Source organism: Pteropus alecto, unplaced genomic scaffold (assembly GCF_000325575.1).
Source record: "Pteropus alecto unplaced genomic scaffold, ASM32557v1 scaffold61, whole genome shotgun sequence".
Lineage (NCBI taxonomy): Eukaryota > Metazoa > Chordata > Mammalia > Chiroptera > Pteropodidae > Pteropus > Pteropus alecto.
The window spans coordinates 5,830,773-5,842,895 of record NW_006434835.1 but is presented as its reverse complement, the minus strand read 5'-3'; the positions used below and the strand labels follow the sequence as shown (position 1 = coordinate 5,842,895).

Genomic DNA, 12,123 nt, shown 5'->3' with positions numbered 1-12,123 from the left:
CCTCGTTTCAAACCCGTGGGTTTCACATCCCGTCTGTTCCACAGGTCGTTCTGTTCCACTGGAATGGGCTCCACAACGCCCACCTCCACTGCCCACGTCCCCCGCCTCCCATGGCAAGGTCACCCTGGACATGCCAGGAGGCCTTATTGCTGGGCCCCTTCTCACTGAGGTCGACAGTACTTGTTTATAGCATCCTAATAGCTCTCGCTACCCATGCATGTTCTGTCACTACACGTAGCTTTTACAGACTAAACCTTAAGACTCTTGAGAAAAGAGACTGCATTTGACACCTCTGAGTATCTCCCATGGTACCAAGTAGAATAAGTATGTAATAGTTGAAAAAAATGACTATTTTCACTTTAGGAAGAAAAATTATTATTATTTTGACCAACTCCATCCCGGTCCTCGCCTGCCTGTTTGACTCTCCCACGCTCCAGGGGATATCCGTGCCCGGCGTTGGTTCCTCTGCCCGGCTACTCATTCAAGTCCACTCAGCAAACACCCAAGGTGCCGACTCTACATAGGGCCTGGTGCTGGGGACGCAGAGGTAAATAAGACAAAGCCCCGGTGCACTGAGGACTCACAGGCTCACAACGGGGAGAAGTGAAACACAGGTCAGCACAGTACGTGCTAGTGTTGCTGTGTCTGTTTGTACTGTTTAAGTTCAGTGCTGAAGGAGTCAGACCAGGGACAGCAGAGGACGCAGCGCTCGGGGGGGAGGCTGGAAGGTGGACGAGGGCCCTGCAGAAGGACAGGCGTGTGCGAAGGCACAGAGAGAGACAGGCTGTGTCTGCCCCAGAGAACACGCAGGGAACGAACGGAGAGCTGAAACCACGCTAAGAAATTCCGACACTGCTACGCAGCCATGTCACATGGCCATTTCTACGTGACGCCGTAGGGGACTGGCGAACGACACAATCACAGCTCAAACCGGGATTTAGAAAAAGCATCACGGTAAAAAGGCAGGGAATGCTGGCAAGAAAAGAAACTGAAGGCAGGAAGACTAACAGATGGCCGTTGATGGCGACGCAGACAAGAGATGACGCCAGCCTAAGAGGCACCAGCGACAGAAAACTGGAGGCAAAGGGACGACGCGAGAGCTGACCCAGTGCAGAGCAGCGCGAGGCGCCCGGCCGGGCTCGGGGCTCTGTCCGCCACCCCGGTGCTGATCCACACCCGCCGACGGCCCACTCAGCACTGCCCCGGCCTCCGGTCGCACGGTAGTGCCCTGTCACCTGCCCTGACGTGACTCGGCCACCTCAGCCCAGTTCAGGGCGCTGAGGTCTCACTCCGCAGCCTTCCTCCGGCCCCTCCTCCTCGCTGTCCCCCTCGCCAGCTCCCAGCCTCGCCAGGGATGGGGCGCACTCAGGGGCCCTTCCCTCTGGGGTCCCCTGCTCCCCGCTCGGGCAGCACGTACACTTTGGGACCCAGCCTGCTCACTCTTCTCCCTTCCTCGCTGCACACGTAACGCTCTGGTGGACTCGTGAGGCCACGTGGTTCACACGCCACCTGAGTAGGGAGGGTTTGCCTAAGGCGACTTCCAATCGGTGGGTCCCAAGACCCACCCTTCCTCCCAGCCCAGCTGCCTCAGTTCTCCAAGGTGCTGACCTACCCGGGGGCACGAGGGATGCGCTGACCTCACCCACCTCAGGCCCCGACGATGATTCCAGAGGCCCCCAGAGCTTGCGCACACCTGTGCCTGACGACCCTCCGCTCACACAGTTCAATTCTGCGAAATTTCTCACTCTAATGTGTCTAATTTGCCAGATTTTCCCGGAGGCCAAGGATCAAGCCTTGTCCTTTCAAGTTTGAAAAAACACAAAATACCTTTTGGAAGGCTCACCTCAATCCCTATGACATAAGCAGAAATGACAGTAGCATCCCCGATTTACAAATGAGGAAATTGGGGCTCAAAAGCGAGGAACCAGATGCCCAGCATGCACCGGGCAAACAAGGACTGTGGCTTTACCTCTTAGAACAGACCAGAGACCAGAGCAATGAACAAAATCTACAAAGCAGAGGGCACAAGAAAGCCCTCCCTTCTCGTTTTAGGATTAAGTGACGCCCTCTGGACTGATACGCCTTCCTCCCTTGGATGTGGGGAAGAGGAACACATCCAATAAACACAAGAGATGCACACAGACCTGCCTCCCAGAGGCGGAGTCACTGCCAAGGCCGTCCAGCTCTCACCACTAACACAAGTCACATGCACATAAACAGATAAAATCAAGCCATTTCTAAGCATGTTCAGTGGTGCAGGTTAATGATCTTCATGCAAAAAGGAGAGGAGGGACCGTTCCTGAAAAGATGAACACCATGCAAAAGGATTCTTTGTAACACCGATAGATACTTTTTATAGGGAATCATTTTATCAAAGAAATCTTCACCGCAATGTTCAATGTTCGACCTAGATTTGAACGTGCTGTGTTTACCAAGAGGCAGACCTCTGCCTGCCTCTACGGCTATGGGCAAGCAGGAAGAACCCGGCGTTCTGTGCAACTTCTGTTGTGTACATTACCTGGTGTTCCTGTGACCTGCACATTAACCCCCCAGGTATGAGGCCTGTCAGATGAGAAAACTGAAGGTCAAGCAAAAGTGCAATGGGGTAAATGCCCAGGGTCACGGTGGGCTGGCAGACCTGGAATCCGGGGCTCTGGACGCTGAAGCCACCCACCCTGTACCTCCCATACCTCACGGCTTCTCTGTGTACACCCCTCATCTGTGAGCTGTGCTCATCACTGAATGACGGGTGACCCCCTCCCCAGCAGAGAGGTCCCAAACCCACGGCAGGGCCGCTGCTGATGCTAACACGCTCCAGTGAAGACCTCAGGACAACATGTTTTATTCACAGGGGAGAGAAAGCTCATGAGGAGATGGCAACGCCCTTCTCCGCGTCCCGGCTTGCAGAGGGAAAGCGAGGACTTCGGCCTGGGTGACCTGCGAGGTGCAATTCCAGCTCCGCCCGCTCGAAGATAAAGGCTGCACTCCTTAAGTCTCAGCAACTGAAAGAGCATCTTTAATAATTAACACTCAGTGTTCTGCTCTCTTGTCCTCGAAAACACAGCACCCCTCCCCGTCCGTCAACGGGCAAACTCAAGGTTAGCTAAGTGCAGAATCCGAGAAATTTGAAGCTGGCAGGGTCTTGACTGAGTTGCTGTTCCGACACCCTCATTTCACAGAAATGTGCCCAGAAACGGGAAGTGACTTCAGCAGAGCTTCCTGCGTGGCAGGGGCAGATGGAGACACAGACGGACTCAGCTCCCCAATTTCCAACCCTGCGACCTCCCATTTGTGTGTGTCACACGGTCAGCTTGGGGGATTTTTCCTACCACAAATAATCAGATGTTGCTTTAATATCTTTAGCAATCCCCTCTGGTAAATCTGAAAATACCTCCATATAGAAGCAGAAAATCTGTCCCATAATTCTTAACAAATGACAGGGTCATGGCCCCACCTGGCAGTATACTCCCGTCGTCCACATTTTACACCTGGGGCTGCCTTAGCTGAGCGCCGAGGATTTTTTAACAGAGAGAATACTACCACCTCACAGCCCCCGGGATGGCTACTATCTGAAAAACAGAAAAACACGAGCTTTGGCAAGGATATGAAGAAACTGGAACCCACATGCACGGTTGGTGGGAATGCAGAATAGTCAGCCGCTACGGAACACAGCGTGGCGGTTCCTCGAAAGGTGAAACACAGAAGTAACACATGGTCTGGCAATTCCACCTCTGGGTTTAGATCCAACGGCTCAGAGAGCAGGGTCTCAAAGAGATATGTGCACACCCACACTCAGGTAGAAACGGCCCCGGCGTCCACGCTGAGCAGGGTCTCAAAGAGATATGTGCGCACCCGCACTCAGGTAGAAACGGCCCCGGTGTCCACGCAGGGGAGCGTGCATAGGTAAAACGTGGCGTTATACGGCTCAGAGAGCAGGGTCTCAAAGAGATATGTGCGCACCTGCACTCAGGTAGAAACAGCCCCGGTGTCCACGCAGGGGAGGATGCATAGGTAAAACGCAGCGTTGCGCACACAGTGAAATGTCATTCAGCCTTAAGGAGGAAGGGGCTCCGGCACACGCTACGGCGTGGATGAACCTTGAGGACATTGCGCTAAGCGAGACACGCCAGTCATAAAAGGACAAATACTGGGTGATCTCACACACGCGAGGCAGCCAGAGCAAACAGACTCATAGAAACAGAAAGTACAGCGGTGATTACGAGAAGTTCTCGGGGGTTTTGTGTTTAACAGGTGCAGAGCTGCTTCCGGCAAAGGAAAACTTTCTGGAGAAGATGGGGTGGCGGCTGCTCCGACGTGCACATATGTAATAATACTAAGTGGGCTGAACCGGGCGCTTAAAGACGGTTAACATTGTAAACTGCATGTTACCACTTTTTTTATTATTATTATTATTTTAAAGGAGGTGGAACAGAATACTGTATTAACCAGAACTCATTTCAAGAAGATAAATATTATTCGGTTAAAAAAATTTCTTCGGAGACAGCTTGGGCCCAGGAAGATAGGGGACAGGGCCTTCGACGGGGAGAGGGAGGGCCCAGGTCACCCCAGGCACCTGCGTGGGGCTGAGGGGCTCAGCCGCAGGGACAACCTCTGACTGCTTTTCTTTGTCTGCCCCTCCCCCAAGCTCTCCACTAAATAAATGCTGCACAAATATTTAAACAATACAGAATAAACTAGCTGGGTGCCAGTTCCCAAATTCCACTTCCTTCAGTTAAATTGGAAGTAAAAGGCTCAAGAAAGAAGCTAATTCGATTTATCTGAAGACAGGAAGCCAGACAAATCAGCCTGATGGACTCGCCTCCCCACTCTGGCCCCCGCTAATCTCAATCCTGTCATCGCTTTCCCTAAAACTCAGGAATATTTGTTTTGAAAAAGAAAGTATCCTAAATGCCTCAAGAATAACCAAAGATAAGTAAAACCTGCAAACGACAAAACAAAATACTTAAATTTCCAGGAGAACAGCTTCGAGACCCCTGCTCTTCATTCACCCCATACCAAAATTACTTTTAAATCTATGGATTTTAATCTCAAAACTTGGCAAGAAATAGCCACTTCAACCTGACAGAGCTTCATTTACCACCTGAAATGGGATTCCACAAACTCCAGTTCAAAAGGTTTTCAAGGAGAGCTAAGCCAAACCTCGCAAAAGCCCTTTGGCCAAAATGGGGCCCTCTAAGGTGTGCTGTGGATTTTCAGAGCAACTCTGAGGCCAAGAAACACATAAAAAATATCTATATCTCTGTTAGACAGATACAGATATAGACAGACAGACAGAGTGACATTTTCTAGCTTGACCTGGAATAACACCAAGTTTTCGAGGTTATTACGTCCCGTTGGACGGCCATCTTTCTGGATATTTTTCCCTAAGTTAGAAAATACTACAGTGCTTAGATTAGACCCAAAGAGGTAAAACACTGAGTTAGATAAATACCCAAAAGCATATTTCCACCTGGGATCCTATATTTACAACATTAATAAGAAATAGTATGTTCCACTTGAATAGCATCAATTATTAAAACTCAATATCGGAATTTGAATTATTTTACACCAAGCCCCTTAGTCGTCATTTCAGGAATCGATATCTGCTCATTTATTATACAAGTGGAAAAAAGTGATGTCAATTCTCTTTCTACTTCTCTCAACTATAATGTTATCAGAGGCACATTATCTAGGAAATAACAGTTTCTCCATTTTAATATTGTGGGTTTGCTCCTTGGGAATGAAACAGTGACATGGGTGACAGCTAACACGCCCCACGATCTCCCCTCCGCTGAGAAGGCGGCAGATCAGGCTTCGGGGTGAGAAACCTCAGCCCAAGGTCAAAGCGAACACGAAGCTGTCTCAATAAACACAACTCTCAGAATCGCCATTTTCGTTAAGTCCTTCTCACTTCGACTTATCATTCTGCCTTCTTCTCTTTAAGACTTACGTGTCCCGCAAGAGCTCGGCGGTCACTCCTTCCTCCGTATTTCCTCCCTCCTCCTCCACGTCCTCTCCTGCTGTCTGGGACACCTCGGGCTCATGAACACGCTCCAAACAACCCCTTGTTCTGTGACCTGAACTTCCTCCTCGGCACCCAGGCTCCCCTACTGACCTTACGTCCCGGCCAGGGCAGTTGCTTGATAAGTGTGGGCTGTCATTTGTCAAGTGGCTGGACAGACCCCTGTCCACCGAGCCGGTCTGCCCTCCTGAGGACAGGAGGCTTGCTCACCTTCACACGGTGCCTGGCCCGTCCCAGGGGCCCAGACAGTGTTTGGAGTCACACGCGGCCACATTTTCTTAAACTCCTTTCCTCTGACTAGATCCTTCTTCAGCTTTTGCTAGGAGTTGCTAGGAGTCTAATCTTATTTTTCAGTCTGTTAAGCTAAGTAAGTGCCTCTGGAAGGATCAAATTAAATCTGTACGGTGATTATCTTCCAAAAGCGAAAGTGTCGTATTGGTTTAGATCAGGGTTCCATGGAAACTGAGGATGAACGATCAGAGCCATCTCCAGCCTCTCTTAGCACATTAAACACAAACGCAGGCCCCAGCGTCCAGGACGAGGGCTCAGGTGACGTGCAGCTACTTCGGGTGAGCACTGTGGCAGACAGGATGGGAGGCAGGGGGGCATGGGTTTGTGTTGTGGAGGGGGGTGGTCCGCTGCTCCAGGGCACAGATGCCCTCAGAGCTGTCACGGCCACATGGGGGTGCGCAATCCTCTGGTGTTTTAACGAGGAATGAGTTGGCACACGAGGAGAGATAAGGAAACATACTGGAAACAAGTGCAGAGCTACGGAAAAGAATTACTCAGCTACAGTCAAGTTCCAGCAGGAACGAACCTTGCATTCACCTTGGAAAAGACATCCAGAACAAATAATCCACTAATCCACTGCCTGTGCACAGAGGAAACACACGTCCGGCTGTCCCCTCCAACCTCACGGCAGGTGTCTAAGACACACCTGCGGAATCTGGGTTTAAGGCACAGCCAGGGAGCTTCCGGATTGGAAAACCAACCCAACCTCCGCAGGGCGAGGCCTGCTTTGTGTTGCCGTTATCGGCAGCAGGATCGCGCTCCCGGATACAGAACCACAGAACCGGCTTGCTCTGCTCTCCACGGCCCTCCGCGGCCAACGGATGCTGAACGATCCAAGTGTCGTGTCCCAGCTGGCCGGCCGCTTTGGTTACACGAGCACATACATCAGAGAGACTTCTAAATACCTGCTGGATTTACCAGCAACACCAGGCGAAGACGAGAACAGCAGCCAATAACGCCAGTGTGGCACAAACCTTTAAACCCACTCTCCATTCTCACATACCTTTAAGGTTGCTACGCTGTCTAGATAGGGAGAGTAATGAGTTAAAATTGTTTCCTTGTTTATCGTAATGAGGCAAGGGATATAAGTTTCCCATTTTGCAGAGAAGGAAACTGAGCTTTAGAGTTTCTATAACCTGGTCAGGGTCCCAGTGCAGGTAAGGGGCGGAAGCAGCAGTCAGATCCAGGTAAGTCTGTATCCAATACTGTGACAATCCTGCAAACCTCCTGTCCTTACATACTGCAGGAGGGTATAATGCACGGTATATGCAAATAGTCTCTTCTCCAATGGCGAGGCCAAATCTGCTGCGACACACTTTAATAGTTTGACTTTCTTTTTCTAAGCTGGTGTCTGGTTTGGATATGGGTCCGCTTGCTCTAGAGGTGTGCCTGTGCTTGCCAGTCGGTCTGGGAGCAGCAGATGGCCTCACCCTCTGGCATCTCAGGTGACATATGCAGGTGAGGCTGAAGGTGCCCGGGTGAGGCTCGGCTGAGCGCTGCCGTCAGCTCTAAGAGTCAGGGGAAGCCTTATGGACTTTGCAGCTCTGAAAGTGATCTCGTTACTTTTGTGTTAACAAAGAAAAAGGGGCAAAAAGATTTTACTAGAAAAGTCTAAATATTCATGGATACAATCTCTCTCCTCCTCGAATGTCTGAAGGTTGTCTCTGGGGACAGGTGAGTGACTAGCCCATACTCACTCCTTCCTACACACGTCCATCCCCCTCTCCATGCAGCAGACACCACGCGAAGCTCACCCTGTGCCTGGCCCTGGGTGTGACACCAGGTGAGAAGACTCCTGTCCTTGAGAAGCTGAATGTCTTGTATCACAAATGGCTTGGATATTGAACAACTGAATACCAATGTCCATCTACGAACCATTCTGAAAACGGAAGAATTCTTTTTGAAAGAGTGAGCGCCCCACCACTAGGAGTGTCTAAGGCATTTGGCTTTTCGTTAGGATGGTTCTTCCTCAAGGGTATGACAAAATCTGCCTCCCTCAGGTTCCCCCACAGGCCCTTGAAGCCCAGGAGCATCTCGTTCTACATTCTGGTGGTCTTGGGCCACCCGAGGTTGGCTATGTGTGGCCCTGACACTCTAGGGGGGCGCTATCAGCCCTCCAGGCCAGGCCTCACATGGATGGGGGTGGGTCTGCACTCACCACCCCCAGCTGCTCTCTGAGACGTGCCGGTCTGTGGCTTCATGCCTGGGGTCCAAATCTGAAGTCTGACCAGCTCTGAGTGAAAGCACAATCACCATGCTACTACAGGTCACATCCACCCAGGGGGTTAGGAGATAAATGTTGATTTTTCAACCAAAGCATTAAAAAAAAAAGGACAATATCTAAGAAATCTCAAAAATGGTATGACTAAGACTTGCATGAAATGAAACTGGTTTACAAATAGCATATCCTCCTCTTATGATTTATATTAATGGCAAAGAGGAAGTCTTTTTCCAGAGCTTTGTGAATATTTATCAGTTGGTAAGGATGATAAATTACATACAAGTGACAAAAAAAGACAAGTATGACTTAGTTGCAGAGCGATGCAGGGAAAAGAACACCAGACTGAAAGTGAAGATTCCTGGGCCCCATTGCTACCCCTGGCAGCACACCTGTGAGCAGGTGACTTCCCTCCTGACCAGTTTTGGACTGAGTGAGTCCATTGGCTGCTCCACACGGTTGGTTCAACTGTCCTGCACAGAGTAGTTAGAAAAACTTCTTAAACGAAAGAGCAAAGTCAATCCCCTTGGGGACGAGGTGACTTTCTTGGCATGCCAAGGTTCTTCAGGGGACACTCCGGTCCACAACAAGAAAATTTGCTGGAAAAGCTTGAGATGCTTTTAAAAAGCCTGCAGATCAGACTAATACTTCCTGACCAGAGTGACAAAGCAGCAAAAACAGCTGTCCCTGGGGTCCCCCACCAAAGCTCTTTCTGAGCTCAGCAAGATGAGCCCTGAGCTCCGGCTCATCCCAGCTCAGCCTCTGGACCGGAGGAGGGGACAGCCAGCTCCAGGTGGCCCTGCAGAAAGGAGGGCCCAGCGGGAGGTGCGCGGAGTCAGTGTGTCCAAGACCAAGGGCGCTGTCGCAGTGCAGAAGGGAGTCCAGGAGTGGGCCAGGAAAGTGGGCACCCAGGACGATCTGGACGTGCAGGAAGCACAGAGGGGGGCCTGGGAAGGTCGTCCTGCTTCCGGGCCCCCCCACGGCAGGAGCGCCCCACACTGAAGCTAATCTGTACAACTGCTGCCACGTAGCAAATGCCAAGCATTCGGTACCCCGATCTTGCGAGGTCCTAGGAGGGCCGTGCTTCCTACGCTCTGTCGAGACTGGGTAATGGAGGTCTTGTGACTTCTCACCTAGTTGTTACATCAGAAAAATCACCATTCTGTCCCAAAATTGGCAGAGTCTTTCTCCAGGATCCACAGATTGCCAAGAAACACTGGTTTCTTGGAACTAATGCCACAATTCAAAGCCCCAGCCACAGCTTGCATAACCTCACGCTTCTCGCCAACGCCACTGCCTCTAGAATGTTAAGATCCGTTTTAGATGTCCTTGGACCAACCCAAAAGAAAAACAGGCATAATATATAGACAGAGTTCAGAGAAGAGAGAGAGAGGAGGGAGGGAGAGAGGGAGGGAGAATGGGAGTGAGGGAAAAATCCATATGGTCAATGATATATGAGAAAATACTCAAGCCTACTCATAATTTAACATACGCAAATCAAAGGAGACCTTTCAGATGGTCCGAAATCAAAGCATTTCATAGAAACCCAGGGCTGGTCAGTGCGGGGAAGCAAACTCCCGCTCCTGCTGGTGGGGCGGGCGGTCTGTCACTTTCTGCACCCACCAGCAAACCCCAGCAATTCTTCTGCTGTAAGATCCACGTACACGCAGTAATTACAGCACTGATTATAATAGGGAAAATCAGAAACAACCTAAATATCTATAGGACTCTGCTTAAGTGAATGATGGACCAGCCACACCGTATGAGGGAACATCACGGGGCTGTTAAAACAAATGGAGAGGAGGAGGTAGCGCCATAACCTGACATGAGGCGCACGCTGAGCGAAGAAAGTACAGAAACCCTTACAACACAAACCCATTCGTGAAGAGTTACATTTACACATATTCTGACAGGCACAAAAAAATTCTGGACCGACTTCCGTACCAAACGAGGTTCACTCCCAGACGCAGCAGGGACCAGGCCTGGGGACGGGAGGCACCTCCACTCCCCACCACTTCTAGTGTTGGTTCCTGAGTGTCGTTGTTCACATGTGCACGTATTACTCTGACATTAATTCGTAATGACCTCAGAGAACTGGGTGAGGAGTAGAAAACTCTGACGTGCTCAGTGACGGGGTCTCCTGTCACTGAAACCGCTGACCCGACAGAGTGAGGGGGGTGGGGAGGGGCTCCTGCTTGACCGGGAAGGTCAGACTGGTGACCGCTCACTCTCTAGCATTTTGCAACACTCGGATCCAACAGTCCCGAGTCACGAGTGTCCGCAGGTCCCTGCCAGGGAGCGCCAAAGGCCTGGACAGTGGGGGTGGCCTCGGCGACAGGGTGGCCACTGTGCTGGCAAATACAGCTCGGGGTTAGGTCACGGACTACTGGACTGAGCACGTTAACTGGGCCCAGGGATCTGTCTCCTCCCTTCACTCGCCCGCAAGGGCCCTCTGTCCAAGTCCGTGTCTCGGACCTGCTTTTGTGACTTCTCCTCCTGTATGACAGCTACCCGCTTCGCCCCAGCAACTCCTGATGGGCTGAATACCACCTGGATGGACAGTCAAGAGCGCTGCCCACAGCTCATGGGGTAAGAACACGGGCTCTGCAGGTCGATGGTTGGGGGGATTCAAATCCCACCTCCACAGTGGACTAATCTGTGGCCACGAGCAAGTCACCCTCAGCGCATCAGTTTCGAATCTATAAAATGGGATGGTATTCACATTGTCCACCTCCCAGGATTGTTGTATGTAAAGTACTTAGAAAGGGTACGCGCCAAACAACAGCCAGGTGGTAATCCTGTGGTTACCAATGGCTCCATACAAAGGCTGGACTTTAAATTAAGGCTCTTGCTCGACAGTACATTGCATATATCAACCATTTTAAGTGCACCTTCCCCAAAGGACAGAGGCAAAGAATACTACTGGGTGAAATGAATATAGAAATATTAGGAGGGTGCATTTATATTCCAGCTGGGTAGTAACACATTACCATCTGTCCAAAAATCTAAGCCCAAAGGGAACCCCAAGATTTGGCAGCACTCAGCAACTATGCAGAGATCCCTGGCAGAAAATTCTCTTGCCAAAGGTTGCCGGGGAGTGCGCCTAGTGGGGTGGCGGTACCCCTGTTACCCCATGACCCTTGTGGCTTGTATCTTCTGTAAACCAATGAACACAGAGGAAGACTTCACCAAGAGACAGCACATGTGTCCAAGGAGATGGAGGGACTCTTTCCGGAAACAAGACACACGTCCTGTCCCGGAAGCAGCCAGCAAACAGGTGTATGCCCATCCCAGGGTCTGTGGAAAGCTTTGTGGGCAATGCAAAGGCCGTCGCACTCAGGAACACACAGACCATCCATACAGAGCCATGACTCTGTCCTAACAACCTGCAGCTTTTTTCTAGAAAGCCCCAGCAGTTAGGCCCAGCAAAAAAAAACAAAAAAAATTCTAATTTGTTGTAAGAATCACAAAACTCGGTCAGTGGGCTGAGAGAGGTGGCGGGATCGCCAGAGAGAAGCGCCCAGCCCCTCCCCAGATGGGCCCTGACTGCCGGCCTCCATCCAGCCTCTCAGCTGGACAGTGCTTCTTACGC

General features: G+C 50.9%; 1 protein-coding gene across 1 annotated transcript in view; it reads right to left on the bottom strand.

The window, feature by feature from the left end:
• Nucleotides 1-12,123, bottom strand: part of LPIN1 (lipin 1) — a 94,208-nt gene that overhangs the window by 49,557 nt on the left and 32,528 nt on the right. The gene's annotated exons all lie outside the window — the stretch shown is intronic.